This window comes from Anser brachyrhynchus (assembly GCF_964034855.1).
Source record: "Anser brachyrhynchus genome assembly, chromosome: 6".
NCBI classification, from domain to species: domain Eukaryota; kingdom Metazoa; phylum Chordata; class Aves; order Anseriformes; family Anatidae; genus Anser; species Anser brachyrhynchus.
The window spans coordinates 13,082,464-13,101,082 of NC_137700.1; the positions used below are offsets into that span (position 1 = coordinate 13,082,464).

The 18,619-nt window shown below is 36.6% G+C and overlaps 2 protein-coding genes across 3 annotated transcripts in view; both read left to right on the forward strand.

Annotated features, from left to right (window-relative positions):
• LOC308196820 (uncharacterized protein) overlaps positions 1-6,577 on the forward strand; it is a 460,768-nt gene extending 454,191 nt beyond the window's left edge. Inside the window, exons 9-10 of the mRNA XM_080596449.1 lie at positions 3,161-3,404; positions 6,395-6,577. The gene's annotated coding sequence lies outside the window, so the exon portion shown is untranslated. The remainder of the gene's footprint in view (positions 1-3,160; positions 3,405-6,394) is intronic.
• Positions 1-18,619, forward strand: part of NRG3 (neuregulin 3) — a 404,839-nt gene that overhangs the window by 19,008 nt on the left and 367,212 nt on the right. The window lies entirely within an intron of this gene.

Here is an 18,619-nt window from a genome sequence, read left to right on the forward strand (position 1 = left end):
CTTTGGAGATGTGTGTTTGTGGGCTTGTCTCTAATTTCTCCAATAGAAAAACAGGTTCTAGTGGTTATCCAGTTAATGACTTTTAGACCACTATCTAGTACTATTAAATTCCAACATAGCATTAAATTTGGATGAAAGGGACATGCATTCTAAATGTCAGATGTCTTCAAAAACATTTGTTCCGTAATTTTAAAAGGAATCCATTTTCCACTTAAAAATAAATTGTCTGGGCTTCTTGATTCTTTTCTGCTTCCCAAGGAACCATTAAAATTTCCCAGAGCATTTCTTGTTATCATTTAACATCTTTTTGATGCTTTCCAAATCTTCTGAAATATTTTTGCTTCTTTTTACAGAAATTAGGATTTAAGTGAATGTTTCAGTATGCTAAGAAAAGAACCTAGAAAATAACACTAGCTTGCCTTTACTCCCTAGACATGATACTAAGTTTGATTTTGATCGATAAATTTGTAGTGGCTTTATTTTCCACCTGACCAGGTAATTGAATTATTAATAACACCATTTTGGAAGAAATAGACTTTTACTTTCACTGCAGAAAAATTTAGAAACTTTTTCTAATGTCTATTATGACACCATTTCTATGGCACTGGGAAACAAAAAGAGTTGTTTCCTTTAAAAAATATGAGGGAGATAATCATGTTCTTACACTTAATGAAATTAGTGGTTTTTTTTTTTTTTTTTTTTTTTCCCAAGCTCCACCACAGTTTTCTCCTTTCCTAAAATGCTAGCTTAGTCTTAGAATCTTACTAGTTTATACCAACTCCATACTGGTTTAGCCAAACCCGTTTTAGTAGTTGCATCTCATCTAATTCAATGTGAGACAACCAAGATTTTGACAAGGTGAGAAAATTAATGTATTTCTATTATGCTGCTTATCTGAAATCATGTGAGCACTGAAATTTTAATAAATCCCTCTCCACCACTTAATATGATTTTTATACACTTTTATAAGGTGAGATCATATTGCAAAGTAAAATTGAAACATGAGTTGTCTCTTAAATTTTATGAATCATAAGATTTTTGTATTAGAAGGGTCCATTTTCTTGTTTGTTTATTTATTTATTTATTTTTTCCACAGCACACAAAACACAGGAAGTTGTAGACGTGCAGTTGACATTGTCTATCTGATTTATGTATTTTTACTGGATTTAAAAGTTTTAGCACTTTGTATGATCTCTAATGGCTTACAGGTTGAATAACTTTAGGAAGCATTAAAGGCCTGGTTTGATGTCTAGTTTAATGCTTCTTCTAAGAGCAATTTGTAGAGATTAGGATTTAGTGAGACATCACTGGAGGATTAGCAATTGCTTCTTAAGGCATTCTTAGTTGACAGCTAATGGATAGCTTTCCCTGATAGCTCTTTTGTAGTCCAGTGCTGCTGGATAAAAATCAATGAGAAAGTGAACTTAATTTTGTTTATCCATTAATTTCGGTTTTAACAGATGAGTTCAGCTGCCATAGTAACTAGCTTAGTATGTTGTCCCCATCTATCACGATCTAGGTAACCTCAATTAACACACTGATTAATCCTCAAATTCTTCTTCAGTTGTTCTCGACTACACAATGTGAAGGAAATTGCTCGTGGTGTGTCTGAGAGGAGAGAACACACATTCCTGAATACCCAGATAATAAATAGAGTCTGAAGATATCTAAGTCCCTTTTCCTCAGGTTTCCTGCCCTCCCTACGTGCAAAACAAAACTGTAGTTAAATTAATTTTTGTATTTCCTTTTCTTAATTTGTTCCACATTTTGCTACTATTTAAATGTAAAACCAATAGTTACTTTGAAGTGTAGCGGGAATCCTAACTAGTAGCTGGGAATCCCAAAGTGCATTTTAAATGTCATCACAGAGACACCAAACACGGTACAAAATGGCTTTATTTTTAAAGACTGTTAAATGGGAGTGAAAAAAACTATGTAACTGTTAATTTATGCTGGACTTTTTGTGAGAAAGCCACAGCCCTCCTTTGGAATCTGCAAGGATTTCCATGGCTGTTAATAGTGTTTCCAAGTGATGCGTCCCATCTAATTTAACCACTGTAGTCCTTAACTTTGACTGTCATATCTGTTGAATATTGCCTGGGGGGACAGTTCTTCCCTCTAACAACCAGTGACACAGAATAAAAACATAAACCAATATTTCAATTGCAATATTTTCACCGGTTATTTAGAAACCAGTATTTAAGTATTTATTTGTTTATTTATGCATTCATTTGTTTTTTCAAGGTTAAAAAAACAAACCAAAACAAAAACACACACAACAGTACATTTGGGAGACTTTCAAGGAGAATTTCTTTGTCCTCTTCCAGCCGCCACCCCCAGCAGGAACTAGCTGTGTAGCTGTTTCTGTGCAGTAGGCAGGATTATGGACAGAAGGTTTTAGTAAGAAAGTTGTGAAGCTGCTAAATGTGTATGCTGAGTGCATAGCATTTAAGAGAAAACTTCAGAGAAAATGATCTAGGCAGCAATTTTATAAATTCAAGAAATGAATGCATGGGAGAGCTATTACAGAAGACTGCAAAATATTCCATTTTGCACTACAAAAATATTCCATTTTACACTTTTAAAATTTAGCTTTAAGTAATAATGATCCAGAGCTTTATTCTCTAATCAAACAAAAGCTTCTAGGCTGCTACTGTTGCATGAAACATTTCCTAAGATTTGATATGGTGCTGCTGTGAGATACAGTTAGCAATGACACACCTGACAAGTTGTAGAAATAGTTTTGGGATTTGCAGTTATATTTGCAGGTTTTATGATTGTTTTGTTTGTACTTTCGTTTGTTTCTTAATAGTGATGGTGAATGCTCTTTCAAATACAGCATGAGACAGTAAACATACAGTGATTAGATCTGAGTGTGTATCTTCTTGTTTAGCAACAGTTTTACTGAATCTAGTTTAGTTTATCATTTACATTCTAATACATGCTTAAAATTTTAAAATAAAGTACAAAATGTAATCTTCTTAAAGAGAACTATTTACAGACAAATGATACTTCTAAGTGTCTTTAACCCTTATGTTTTCCACCAAAGCAAATATTAATCCTCACTAAACCAGAAAATGAATCTAAGCGTAGGTTTCCCCTGTCTTTGCTGGTATTTGCCTGAGTAGTTACTTCTTTGTGTTCCTCCAACTTCTTACAGTGTTGGATTGGAAAACTGTCCTCAGTCTCTCATGTGAAAGCTCAGCATGCAGCTCTTGTTGATCCCTGCCTTTGGAGCCATCCAGCCTGGGGGAAGCCCTGAAGATTTAGAACACCTGCTGATGTGCCCAGTGCTGGCTGCAGGACCTGCAAGCTCAGATCATTACTGTGGTCTGAACATCTCGCTGACATTGCCATTTCACCATCAGTGGATCTGCTGATGGCAGACACCTTTTAAGAGTTTGGTAATGCTAAAAGTATTTTTATTCTTTTTAAAGCAAGCCAATAACTAAACTACTGTTATTAGTGATCAGGAATATTTGGCTTTAAGTACAAGCTGGGCATCATTGCTGTCAAGGTTAAAACAAAGTAACAGTTTGTGAAGTGTATTATCCTTAACAGCAGAGGATTGTGTATCTGGGGCTTCTTTTCAGAAGCTCTTTAAATTTAACAGCACTGTGGCTGTCTCAGAGGCCTGCCACCAAGGAGCCAATGCCACAGAAGAGTAAATGGGAGATGGAGGTTAAACTGCTGACCAAGCAGAGGGTGGTGTGAGGGTGGTACCACAGCTCAACTGCTGTTGACATAGCATGGCCTTGGGGTGTTAAGGACAACGAATTCAGGATCTGTGTAGTTTCTCTTCCAAAATTTCTATAACTGATCATTTAATAATATTTTTTAGTCTCAATCTTCTACATTGGAAATATTTTTAAGTAGCCCATCCCTGCTGCCAGAGAGCCTTATTTGATCAGCAATCTTAATGCTGATCTGGTGTATTGAGGCAAAAACTGTTGTGAAATCTTTTGTGTTAAGCGTATAGCACAAAACTGGAAAAAAAATACACAAAGCTGCAAGGATGATGAACAAACATTTCTTCTTAGCTAGCAAATGGCGGTCTAGCCAGAGGAATTCCTCCTTACAGCACTGCTGGATTTCTTTCTGTAGAAGAGGGTGCACGGTAGCCAGGCGGGCTGGAGGAGCTGGGGGGCCAGCCTGCTGCACCGCATAATGTAACTCTGATTTTCTGATTTTGTGGGTGCCAAGATGTTTTGAGGGGTGGTTTTTCTTTTTCATTTTTGTTTGTTTGTTTGTTTGTTTTTGTTTTTCCTTTAAAGCATCTGAGTAAGGGACTTCAAGTGTTGTGGCTGAAACTTTTGGTACTGGAAGAGTCTTTAATGTAGCAGGCAACTTCAAGCTGGAAACACTTCCTAGCCACGCATGGATACTTGACAGTTAGTTAGGGCTCAGGGTTGTTGCAACACCAGTCTAGCATTTGGTAATGTACAAACCACATCACCAGCTGTTAGTAAAGCAGATAATTAGAGAAATTGTTTCTTCATTCATAGTTGTAAGTTCAAACTCTTGCCGATTGTTTTTATTTGAGATCTGTAAACTCACATACTTCATAAATCTTCCTTAATTGAATCAGTATAATTCAGTTTAAACTGTTTGTACTCTAACTGATATTTTTACTTTTTTCTTGAGGATGGTGATTTGAGTTCATAATTTATTTCTAACGCAGTATAAATAGAGCCTTTTTTTTTTTCTAAAAAAAAAAATCTTACAGCTCTTCAAAGTTATCATAAGGGTAGGGTTTGAATTTCACCCCAGCTAGTTGTATTTTTATATTCCACTTTTGCTAGGTAATAAATGGCAGATGCTAGCCACTTTTACAGAAGTGCTTTAAAAAATCAGAAGCACTTGTGAAATACAAAAAAATGCTATCGACCTTTGTGAAGGTTTCTTTCCAAATAATCCATCACTGGTTGATCACTCTAGTACAAAATTACAGCTTTCTATTCCAGCTGCTGTATCTCCTATCACTCTTCAGTTTTAGAAGACCTGGAAAAAGATATGGCTGTTTCATCACCAGTGTGCAATGTGTTCATAGGAAATACAGAGCTGGTGTTTATCTGTTCTCAGTATGCTTTCAAAACCCAAGTCACTGAAGGTTCTTGTATGGCTACCACTGATGAACAGCTGTCTCCTGTAGCTCATGTTTCTGCTCTCCTGGGAAGAGCTCAGCTTTGTTGCTTCATAGCACAGGTTGGAGGCAGCAGACTTGATGTTCTTTCTTTTTGCATTCCCTTGGTGTTGGTCATTACCCAGAGATTAGTTTCAGGTCATTAGCCCAGAGAGAGCCAAACATTGGTTCAGGTTTCCTATCACTTCGGTAATTTGGATGGCTCACCACATCTCCTAAGGAATACTGTTTCTGGAGTCTTGTTATTTTTCCTATTTATCTAGCAAATGTTATTATTTTCTATGCTGTTTCACCTCTTTGTTTTTAGTAATTGTCAGCCCTACACTGATTATTTTGAAGATTATCTTATTGTATATGCAAAACATATCACTTATTAGAGGACTTCATTTCATTATAATCACGTGTAAGTCCATCATGACTATTACAATTATAAAACTTTAATTTGAATTTTTAATAAGGGCTTTGATCCTGAGAATAATTACAAGCATTCAATTATATTCGTATATTATCGATGTCTATTATGTATGTGTATTATTATGCAGAGAGATTACTTACATGCGAGTTACTGATGTATGAGTATTTGCATAATTAAGTCCTTATTTTACCAGCTTTGGGAAACACTATTATTGCTATATATGTAGTGACATTTTTCAAGGGTACCTAATTTTATTTTCAGTAATGATTTAGATGTTTAGAAGCCTTGGCTTCTATGAAGAATATTTATCCTCCTAAGTGTGTGTAAATGGTTTAGGTGTCATGGCATAAGCCATCCCTTTCAGCTTAAAATGCTTGTAAAATTGACTAAGTGATTGCTAATATACATGCACGCACACACATTTTGCTTTCTTCATTACTGAAGTGCAGCCTCTGCTGACAGAAAATACACTTATATTTTAACCTTGTGCAAAACAGGATTTAACAGCTGGGGTGTATAGAGCAGAAGTTAAACCTTCAGGAAAAGTTAGTTTAGTAGTACTACGTTTTTCCTCATTGCAAATTTAAAAAGGTCCCCTGGAATATATGAGCATACCTGTGCCTTTGTGAGAGTATAAAGCATGTGTACACTACATCTAGTAAAAATTTCCTGTCTAATTGTGTTTTTTTTTTTCTATATTTGTTCAACATTGAGAGAAAAAGAAGGATGAGATCATTCTATTATAGCAATAGAATTTCTTGGTGGGTGGGGAGGGTCCAGGAAGAACATTGCTATGATTATATCTCAGCTCTCAAAACATAGACGGATGTTTCTAGTTCAGCACAGCAGCTGATGTCCATGGATCCTGGTTTCCTCAGCCTGCCTTGCCTGTGAGGTGCTGCTCCTCAAAGACCACGGGGGTTCCTCTCCCCCACATCCTGCTTTGGAAGATGACTAGAATAAATCTGGCACGTTTCTTCATGTGTTGTTTCCTCTGCATTTATCCATTTTGGGAACAATGAAAGGCCCCTCATGTTGTCACAGGTAACACATCCCATGAATTCTTTAAAAAGTGTTTCATTCAAAATACTGTAACTACCGTAGTTTAAGCAGGAGCCCTTCATTCTGTTGTGCTACCATTAATCTAAGTAATTGATCACTGAACTAAAAGTGTTTATGATAATTTTGTTTGCTATGTAAAAACACAGTGTAGTCAATGTTAGAGTAAACATGACAAACTTGCCAGTTTAATATATAAATATATATATATATATATGTGAAATTGAAAGCAGTTACGAGTAAATGGAGTGGGAGATAATGCTGAGACATAAGAATACCAATGATAATTGGGAACTGTGCAAGCCTGATTCATTAGATGACAAAGAATACAACACATTAATCATGAAAGAGAACTACTTTGGATTAAAGAAATGTGATTAAAAAAGGAAGTTAATCAACACAAGAATAATGATGAACAATAAATAGATAAAAATGGAAAAGCTGAGAGCACCTTACATTAGGAATTGAGGGCATGAGGGCAATTGATAAATGATATCAAATTGTCAGGAAAAAAAAAGAATAATATGAATTATTGTAGTTGTCTTTATAAACAGTTTAGTGAAATTCTAAAAATGGCGTAGGTCTAATAATGGTTTGGTAAAGAACTGTGGAAGTAAAGCTAAAGTATATATATATTTTAAATACATGAGGAGAAGAGTGTAATTATATCATACAGAGATAATGAAATACTTTTTTTTTTTTTACAAGTAATGAACTAATGTGTTGAATAGCTTGATATAAAGTTACAAAATTTTTATCTGCAGGTCTAGGTAGGTTGAACAACAACAATAAAAAAAGTTAAAATACCTAGATAAGGATCTTTCTGAATGATTAGTGCAGACTTCTAACAATTAAGGCTTCCTAGGTGTGTTCAGAAAACCTTGTAATGACTGCTGATACTTAAAACATAAGTATCTGTACTGACAGTATAAGTACTTAAAACTATAAGTACTTAAAACATAAGATACTGAAAACAAACATGACCGCAATAAGTATAGGTGAGGGAAAGCAACAGCCGTGCTGGTCAAAGTCACGACCAAAGCTGGTATGGAACACAGCTGGAAGCAGCAGAGGGGAAGTCTTGCCTGATTTGTGGTATTTGGAGAGAATCTCCAGTCGGCTGATTTACACGTTTGCCTTTGCATCATTTACTTGATTTTGTCACACGGCATTGCAGAAAAAGGGCGATAATGCTTTCAAGTGAGCAAGTGGTATACAAAATCAATGTCTGTATGTATCATGTAAAATCATGTTAAATAGACCACAAAATGAAAACCAGAACAATTGATTTCTGGGAGATCTTGGGGGAACAGTCTCAGCGTGGTGCTTACTCTGGTGTATGAAAGAGAGTGCAGGTCCTTGTATCTAATGAGGGGATTAGAAACGTTCAGATGAATGTTGCATTCGTGGGTTTGAATTCTTCTCACGTACAGATACCCTCCAGGTTTGAATCTTGACCTCTTTGCACATTTTCAGTTCTGATCCCGCTCAGACCTACTTAGCTAATGAGATATAAGATCATTGCCTGAGGTAGAAAGACTGTGGCACATCAGAATTCACAGAGATGTTGTTTTACACTTGAGTGGAAATAGCAGGGAAGGAGTTGCCAAATATGCTGTGCTTTACAATTAATATTTTAAGTATGTTTTGAAGATGCGTGTGTCTCTTTCTGCTCTTCATGGCTCTATCATGGTATGATGTATCAAAGAAAGTGGAATCAGTATATGTTTTCTTTGGTGTAATTACAGACGTGCTGCATGTTGCACTTCACTATTTTGCAGTTGGGTGTAACTGTAATGGCTAAAGATTTTTAGTTGCGCTTACTATTTTGTTGAACTATTTTATGAAAATGAGTTCCTCAAGTTTTTGTGCCATTATTTCATTATCTTTTGGCAGCGTGTGGGAGAAAAAAAAAAAAAAAAAGATAATTTGTAGAGTAGAAGCTGCGCTGATATCTGCTGCAGATAGTCTACATTGTGTTGGTACTTTTAAAATGCATTTCATGTATATCAGGTAATGTTCACTGAGGAATTAACTCTTCAATTTTAACCCATTAAATGTGTTTCTGCTTGTTGTTATCATTATAACATACATCTTACTATGGGTTTTGCTGATGACCTTTAACGATGATGATTTCAGCATACTCCAGTGTGAATCAAATCGGATGAGTGGCCTTTTCAGTGGAAGGAAATACATGCCACATGTATGGCATCCTTCCTTTAGTGCTTTATTATTTCTCAAACCTGTATTGCACTGGTACATAGCAAGCATGTTATCCATGCAGGGTACTAAGCAGAACCTTCTGTTTCTTTATGTAGATTGTTTTAAGACTGATGAATTGATAACAGAGGCAGGGAGCATTGTGCTTCAGCTGTGATCTGTGTGCAGTTGATATGTCAGTTCCCGTCGGGTGTTACCAGAGGAGGAGGAGATAAGAGCGTACCGCTGCTCTGTTGAATGCTGCTCCCTGCAAATCACTTCTGCAGCCAAGTCATTAGTCCTCCTTGTGGCAATACGGGGTGCTTTTCCTGCTGCTCTCTGTCATGTGCATGTGCTGCTAAGCCTAAACATGGTATGTGAATGTGTGTGTGTAATTTTAGACAGGATTGTTGAAACTTAAGGACCAGGATAAAAACTCCCTCTAACCTAAAACTGCATTGTATGTACCCCATGTGAGAATACGTAGTCAGTATAGCTTAAATACTACTGCAGTCAGTCTACATAGACAAATATTCAGAGGAAATGTGGATAGCTGGAGCAACTTCATTGTACAATTTAATTATCTTTTTAAACATGCATCTGTCTGATATACATATCATTGCTCTTTTACAGGGCTTTCTTGTGTTTCACTGAGAAAGCTGAACTCTCTAATTTAGAATGAACAGTTGAGATCTTTCAGATTACAGGAAATTCATTTATTAGTTAGCACCTAAAAATTACTAATCTCGAGGGAAATGTTGAGGAATAATTAATAATTTTCATGTAATTAACAGAAAATGCTGCAAACCCTGTCACTTTCCTGATGCAAAAGCAAGTCAAGCACGGTATGTTGCTGTGGAACACTGCAACTGCGAATAATGGGTTAAAAGTAGATTACTGGTTTGCACCTGATTTTGAAACATAACTTTGTACATCCCTTTTGGATTAGATTCGCTCAATAAAACTTGTCTTTCAAATAACACTACTCATGCTCAAGGGGCAAACCCTTGGCCTGCAGTGTTGAGAGCAGCTATTCTGTGAAGATAAGCCTCTCCTTCATATCAGCCCTACCTTTTTCTAATTGAAGTGATCGTTCCTGAACAAGAGCAGTGAATTGCACAAAGCTGACTTAACACATTGATGTCTTTGTCCCTATGCTTCTATTTTGCTTTTTCCCTGTGTATATTTCAATACTTAGAGCAGGATTTCCCACTAAGTAGGGTGTTATGACATAGGAATTGTTTAAAATACTTCTCTATAGTATCTTTAAAACAAAATAAAATTATTTTTCATATATTGATTTTCACTGAAGCACAGTTTTAAAATAAATACCAGCATTAAGTCATTAATAAGTGCTGGGTTTGTTAACTGGCTCTGGAAGTAGGAGGTGCTGGGAACTCTGCAGGAGCCCAGGGTTCGGTGCTCGTGGCAGGTCTGAGCTGAGGGAGGCAGACAGCAGGATCCTCTGATGGGAGCCTCTTCTGTCTGGGGTGAAAACCTGAGGTACACCAACTGGGGTTTCAGCCTAGGGACAGAAGTGGAGGCATTATGCTTATACTGACAGGTGTATGTGACAGGATATGTGTGATACGTTGGTATAGTGAAAACATGACGCACTGGACTTCCACTTTTGCCAGATCCTACCTTTCTTCATGTGCATTTCGGCTAGAGGCTCACAGACAAGTTAGGTACAGAACTCCTTATACAGTCTTTAATATTGCCATATCCTCCATTATTTTCTTAGTCTTTGAGCCCCAGCTTTCTGATATTAATCATCCATCAGGTGATCCATTAGACCTGTTGCTGTCTGAGGTCTATGATGTAATACATCAATTTTATGGGTGAAGAAACTAAGTCACAGCTGGGTAACTTAGAGTCATAGAGTGGTTTGGATCAGAGAGGACCTTAAAGATCATCCAGTTCCAACACCCCTGTCATGGTAAGGGGTAAACTTCTGGAGGATAAACAGCTGTATGTAGAATACAGAGCCCGTCTTGTTTACAAAATTACAAACACCAGTTGTTCCGCCATGATAACTCTGGGAGCAGTATGAACCTGACAAACTTATTGTAATGTCCCTAGTGAGAAATTTCTCCTTTCTGTTCGCTCTGCACCTGCAGCTGCTCTATGGCCATATCTGCGCAGGGATGCTGCTGGGCTGTGAGGACCAGCCAAGCACAAGGAGGGGGATGAATGAGGCTGAGAATGCACAGTTGCATCACCCCCCAGAATCCCAACTCTGAAAACAGAGACCGGCCTTGGATTCTTCAGAAATTCTTAAGAAATTCTTAAGTCAGATCATCTGTGGGTTAGTATGTGACAGGATTGCAAACCTTGGTATCTGACCTGTTTATTTGAGCTTCAGCTTCTGAAATTGGGTATTTATTGCAAGCAAAGATAACATGTTTCAGGGGAAAATTCTAAATGTGTAATGTCCTTAAAGCACTGAACAAATTAAAAAAAAAAGATTATAGAATTCTGGTGTTCAAACATTTGCTTTTGTCAGGGGAGCTCTTTGTAGTTTTTTCCCCCCTTGTTCTCATGTTCTTTTGACATCCATATCCAGTGTTACAATTAAAAGGAGATAATAAAAGGACACTAGCACTTCAGGTTTAGGGCACATCATTTTATATTACCAGAATCTTAAAAGATCATGGCATCGTTTAGCAAAGTTTGTTAAGTTTGATACCAAACGAATGTACTAAACTGAATGAACTTCCAGTTGGCTTAAAACTTCATTCATAAAAGTATAAATGAACCTGCAAGTCTTTTGCCCCAGAAGTAACTTGGGCGTTGCTTTTAGTCTGCACAGCAATATTAGTCTATTGCTATCAGTTATTAATATATCTAATGTAGATATGTAAATAAGGATAGGAATTGCTTCTGTAGAGCTTTGAGGACAGGATAAGTATGATGGCCACTGATGCAATGCCCAGAATAAGCACCTAATTTTTCACTCAGTGTCAAAATGTGTAATAATAATGAGACAATTATTATACATTTATTTTGGCTCTTTTTTTTGGTCAAAGAACTGATAGGAAGCTCATTTTTCGTAGAATCCCATTCAGCGCATAAAGAAAGACTTTTCTGTACAGATTTTATATAAGTATTGGTATTTTTTCTCATAACATAATTTCCTAAGCATCACAACAAAATTTTCAGTAAATTTAACACATTAGCATGTGATTAACTTTGATTAAAAAAAAAAAAAAAGATCCATTCCCATTTACTCTGCTGAAGAATTGCTTTTCCCTTAGAAAAATATCTGTAATTAAGATATTAAGATAATGAGCTGTGAGTTAGGTCACCGGATGTGTTTAAAAAAAAAAAGAGTAATCAACCATTGCCAAGGTCTTTATCATATGTGCTTCATGAGCAATGTGGTTAATACAGTGATGCTACAATAGCTGTCACATTCTTTTTGACCTCCCATGTAAGATGTTACTTGATTTAGTTGTGGGGAAAAAAACACAGAATGAATATATTTTTAAATTTTAAGGTGAAAACTAGAAGCAAACCTCTATATTCTTTAGCTCACTAAAGACACATGCATGGAAATATCAGTTGAATATTACACTGAAGACAGTGCTAATACGTCGCTGGACATTTGAAAGGGTAAGGGATTCACATATTCTGCAAATCTCTTCACTTGATCCCAGAGCTACAGAGGTGAAAAAGCTGCACTGTGCTCCTGCTACAATCCAAGCAACAGCAGCAGAATCTCTGCTCTTTCTGCAGAGACCTTGGGGAGCATACAGGACACCCTCTGCTTGGTGTGACATCTCAAGAGGGGTGTACATAGTGCTGCTTTGCCATGGTGTGATGAGTCTGGTCAGAATTGACAGAGTTCTCTTTGCAGCTCCATGTCCTGCAGTAGGAACATGGTATTTCAGTCGACAGAACATTAAAGTAAAGATGTGTTTTTTAGGAGATATACTGAGAGAAGAAATTGATCCATAGTAGCACTCCCATAAATTTGTCTTCATGTTTGCCTGTGTCTGCATCTTCTGATTTACATTCAGTAGAGGCTATGTGAAGACTGAAATTTCCTGCTCCGTGTTGCCAATTTTCAGTATTTCATTTTGATTTATCTGGCACTTGGTACTGTTTTCAGTGCTCCTGGGCTCTTCTTTTCATCTGAAACTAGGCTCTTTTTTTTTTTTTTCCTCCTAAAGTAAGTTGTTGTGATATAGTAACCATAGTGAAGTAAGATTTTTTCTTTTGAAATAGAGAAATTTGTGCAGAATAGCTAAGCAGTCTGAGATATGTGAACTTCAAATGAGATTAGCACAAAAATATTGACACTTGATGATCAAGTACTATTAAAAAAAAAAACAGCTAGTTGGAGAATCTGCCAAGCTGTTAGGGAGGGCAACTGCTAAAATAAAAATGGATTAACAAAAACCTGTTTATAAATTTGTAGATTTGAAATCTCTTGAAATCTTTGTGATAGTATAGTCTGGCTCTGGTCAGAGACACAGAAATTAATCCTGTAGTTAAAAAAAAAAAAAAATGCTGCATCAAAACCTATGCTTTTTAGAAGCAATACTATTTCCAAAGACAACCAAATCACTCAGCACATAAATACCGGTAACTTCTGGGGCACTTACTTGCAGGTGCAAGAACACTTTTAGTGTCAATCAGGCCCTGATTGCAAAGGTTGTGAAGTTGCTTTTAGCCATATTACCTGTAATCTCGATTTAAAGATTTCATGTGATTGAGGTTGTGTAAATGTATAAGAAGTTGCACACTAAAGTTTATAAAAGCCTGCTTTTGTGTCATCTTAAATAGACCTGAATATGTTGTTCTAGTCATGCTTAAAGGAAGAAACTCTTTTGAAGTTCAGTGAGAATATCTCCCGAGATGTCTTTTTGCTTTATGCAATTAAAAAAAAATAAAAAGTGGCTACCTTTAATAAGTCATGGGGACCTTTTGTTTTATATTGACCTGTTTTTATCATGCAGTATTGAATTGTCCTGCTAAAGGTGCCAGCCTTTAAATAATATTGCTATCAAATTCATTCTTGCATTTACATTTTTTTCTCATATTTTTAAAAATAACAACTTTTCCAATATTCTTTAATAATTTGTACTCATTTTCTCTGCATGTTAAACGACTTCTTGTTAACCGAGAAGTTTAGGGGATTAGGGTCTCCTCTAGGCTGCCTGGTGATCAAGTGCCTGAGCCACCTGATCCGATTAAACCTGCCCTGAGCAGGGGCTTGGCTTGGATGATCTCTGGGGAGATCCCTTCCCACCTGACCTGGGTGATCATTCTGTGGCATAGGAAATGCTGTAATGCAGCAAAAATGTATAATTTAGCAAAAGTTAATCACCTCGAGGAGGGATCACGGGTTGGTCATTTGTGTTTTGTCAGTGGTTGCTCCAGGTCAGCGTTAGGGGGCTGGCAGGGACAGGAGTTTCGCAGCAAGCATGGACACAGCTCAACATGTTCAAGATGTTTGGGGAAAATATTCTTTTCAGTTTTTTTTTTTTAAACAGCTGTTGGCATGTACGTGTATTTTGAGTCTGCTTTAGCAGTAATCTTATCTCTATGAGTGATTACAAGTGTAAAAAATACACAGCTTGCTTGAGTAATTAATAGTGTGAAGTGGTTTGTAATTTCAAATAAGTATAATATTTATTTTCAATTACTGCTTTACCACATCACACATTTCTGCTGAGCTGTAGTGGATCTAGGATGCCAGTTCTAGAGTTCCATGGGGAAAACACTGTTTTTGCTGCCACTAAATATGCGTTTCACTAACAGCACTTCATTTTGACCTGGAAACATGTCTATTTATTTATTTTTTAATGACAAGAAAAATAATTTTCAAGTGGTCTTAACCACCGAAAAGAGCAAACTGCTATCTTCTTTTCAACGTGTGCTTGTTTGCCTATACTTAGCACATCAGTGATCAATACAAAGCTGTCAGTAAAACACTTTTGTGTCTTAATGGCTCCCTGTGTTGTTTGGTGATACAATGTTATTTTAAAGTCGGGGATGTTTTCTGAGCTTGTATATTTTTCCCTTCTAGCTTGACTCCTCTGAAGCCAGTCAGAACTTTGTACATAGCCGGGTTTGGCCAGATTCCTCCTATACAGTTCTTTCTTTGTCCGTCTTCTACCATTTCCATTTGGGTGCTGGGCCCTCAGAGGAAGGCTTCGTTCGGCCACCTGTCAAAACAGTGGTCAGAGTCAAATCACATCATCGTGTGAGCTGTCCTTGCTTCATGACGCTGTTGTTTTCGTATCACCAATGAGAAAGATGTGTCCTTTTAAAGACGGAACACAACACAGTTACACTGATATTCGTGGCTCTAAAGAGTTTGCTGGTTAGGCATGTGTGCAAACTGTGTGTGTATGCTTTCAAGCAGTTTATCTCAAGTCATTTTAATTCTCATACTTAAGCTATGCAAATTTAGTCAGATATATCTGATGGAGAATGGCTCTTTAAGGAAATTGACATTTTAATCACAGTATCAAAACTAAGGGTTTTATATAATAAACCACAGCAACAGCTTGGCTGTTCTTTGAAATAATAAAAATCTGTTGCTTTTTATTCCCTGTTTGATAAGCTTATAATTATTGCACCAAGAATGGTTGAGGATGAAGCCCAGAAATCTGTAAAAGAAAATAATTTGTGTAACACTATTAATATATATCAATAAGTTTAGAGAAAGATCTATAACCAGACATTGTTGGAATAGTGCTCCTGGAGGCTGCTTAAATGTGCACCTGCATTCTCCCTGTGTATTAGAAAAACATTATGCAAAAATCTGCCAAGAAGAAAAATGAAACTATATCAAAATGTTGTTTTGATGGGGAAAAAAAAAAGAAAAAAATAATAAATATACAGAGTGTTCTTGAATGTATCCATGAAGATTAGAATGCTTTCCACTTGCATTCTTGCAGACTTCTTGTGCAAGTGCAATAATTTTTTTAGCTAACTTTGGGAGGAAGGAATAATTATTCTTATTTTTGAAGAACAGAGGGCACGAAAGGGTCAGTGAAAATGCAATGCTGGAATTTTTGGTGTTGCAAATTTCTGAAGTAGGAAACTACCCCTCAAAAAAAAAAAATTGTCTTTGTTGCTTTAATACAGATTTGGAGAATTAACCTATTAGGAGTCCAAGATAATTATCTCGTGGGTGGATTTTTATTTTTTTTATTTTTTCATAATACTGGTATAAAGTAACCCTTACCTAGCATTTGTTTTGAAAAAACTATGACATTTAATATTGAAAAATGTCCTTTTTTTTTTCCCACAATTTCCATATTTTAACTATACTTTTTAATCAACTCTGCTAGTGTAGGTCAGATTTAGAAGAATACATTCTCCCAAGTATATTCTTCCAAGAAGGGAAATCTTTCCAAAGGTCATTGTCTTTTATCATGACTTACTGGTCATGATACTGAAGAGTTCTACAGCGAAACCCTTTAGTTTCAGTGGAGACTGCTAACTGGAAAATGTGCATATTCTATTCAGGGTGAGATTTTCCTGTCTGGCAATTCTTTCTGTCTTAGCATGAATCTTTGTCATGCTCTCTAAAGAGCTGATCCTTTTCCTTTCTCTCAGAGCTGTGGGTCCTCTGCCTGCTGGGGAACTGACATATCTCCCCTGCGGCAGGCTGGCAGCCTTGTGCCTGTGCTACCTGCTCCTCCTCCACGCTTTCACCAGCAACCTGTCTGCACCTTCCTGACTGATCCGAGTTTTCAGAGTGTGACTGTTGCTTTTTCCTTTCAGGACAGGATTTGGTTTAGAAGCTAGATCAGAAGAGAGAGGCTATTTCGATTGCATGGGGCTAGCAAACAAAAGTCTGGGACTGATAAGTGGATGGGACTTAAGGGAATTTTTCTGTGTTTCTGGCAGGGACTGTTAGATTTCTTGTGCCTTGAAGGTGTGCCCATATCATCAGTTAATATGTGGAAAATTAAGCAGCTCTACTGTTTTTAAACCCTTCTAAAAAGTTTAATCCCACTCTGCATACTTATTTACCTGTGAAATAACCAAGGAGATATTTGTCATGCTTTCACATTCTTGCTGTTTCAAGTTTTTTAGCTTGCTGTTTCAATGCAGTATCCTTTGTGAGAATTGCCAAAATTCGTGATGCAGAATTTTCATTTCCATGTATTGCTTCCCTAGGAGTAGCCTCCAAAACCCCAAATAATGAGTCAGTAAATTGATGCAATCTTCCTTGTCGTTGGCTGACATTTCAAGGGCTCAGAAAGCAAGCCCAGACAGAAGGTCATAAACCAGCGTGAATTCCTCATGTAAACACTTTTAGTAGGCTTCAAATAGTATGGTGCTTTACTTTAATGTGGACCACACAGCCTACCTTACTCAGAAGCTCTCTTGGTGTATGCAAGGAGGGTCTGTACAGGGGTTAGTTCAGCATAATTAGCACTGTGAAGATGCACACCCTACCATGGAAAAGTGGGAAATGTTGAAGGATGATTGAAGGTTATAAAGAAATGACCTGTTCTAGGGGTAGAGGCAAAATAGACGTCAGAAGTAGTGCAGAACACCTCTCTAAAATAAAGATTTTGGCACTGAAAAGAAGTGTAGAGACTGGAGCTCCTGTCCATCAAATAGAACAAAAGGTACCACAGTAGCCGAGTATCTCAGTGGTTTCCCTATCTTTTCTATCAAGCTGGTACTTGACAGAAAGCTGTACTACAAAGGTAAACAACACAAAGGGTGGAAATTCACTGTAAAGTATGTATTTTTACGTAATTTATTTGTGAAAGAGATGAAGAGGACCCTTGCTATTCTGAATTCTTTAACTGGGTTTCAAGATGTGTTTAATTTGGGCCACAGCATGTCATACACACTGTAGGCAAATAGCTCAGAAAGCTTGAAGTAGCTTAAGGACAATTTTGAAAATTATTTTACTTTGCCAAGGTGCTCTGAGAGTAGTCTTGATAAGTGAACATTTTTTTTTCTTTTAATACTAAAATTGGATTGAATGAGTGGATTTTAAAAGAAAGCTGTTTCATTCTTTGAGTATGTTGAGCAAAATACAATGAAGAGCTCTTACGTATATTCTTTTTATCTGAATACTGGGAATGTTAAGATGTTTTTATTTAAACTATTAAATGCGGTTATAGTACTTTACAATAATATATATCCATATATGCATTCACCACTGTAACATTCACCATAGGTGAGGCAAACGTGTTGTCCAGCATTTTTGTTTTATATGAACTCTGTTTTGCTATTCCCCAATACATTCATATTTCATGAACTGACAAGGTTGTTACTTAACTTTGTTCATACACTTCTGTCATCAGCCAGAAGTATGACACGGAAGTGTGCGTGCAAAAAGCAACTTTCTGAGTGGTCACCATCCTGAAAGAATTTTTCATGCATATAAAATCTGTCAATGGGATTTCATCGTTAATGACCATTCTCACATCTTATTTGTTACTGTTGTTTCAAACATAATTTGAAAAAAGATTACAAAGATAATTTTAATGTGTTGTTGCACTTAAGGTGTTGTGTAATTGGTGGGGATGTTAAAATAGTTTGAAACAGCTATTAACATTTATAACAGTCATCTATGAAAAAAGAGGGTTGCAATTATTTCTGAAGCACTTAAAGTATCAAGAAAAAATAACTTAATTTTAAAATGATATTTAGTCCCAGAGATCAGGCTATAAAAAGCTTTTCAAGTTGCTGTTAGTTGTACAAGTCTGAAATGTCAAAAATGACTGTTTTTAGAGGTCCAAATATGGATGAAAGAAAACAGGCTTTTTCAGTAAAGATTTATTTCCACCCCCCAGTGGATGCCTCTTTGAAAT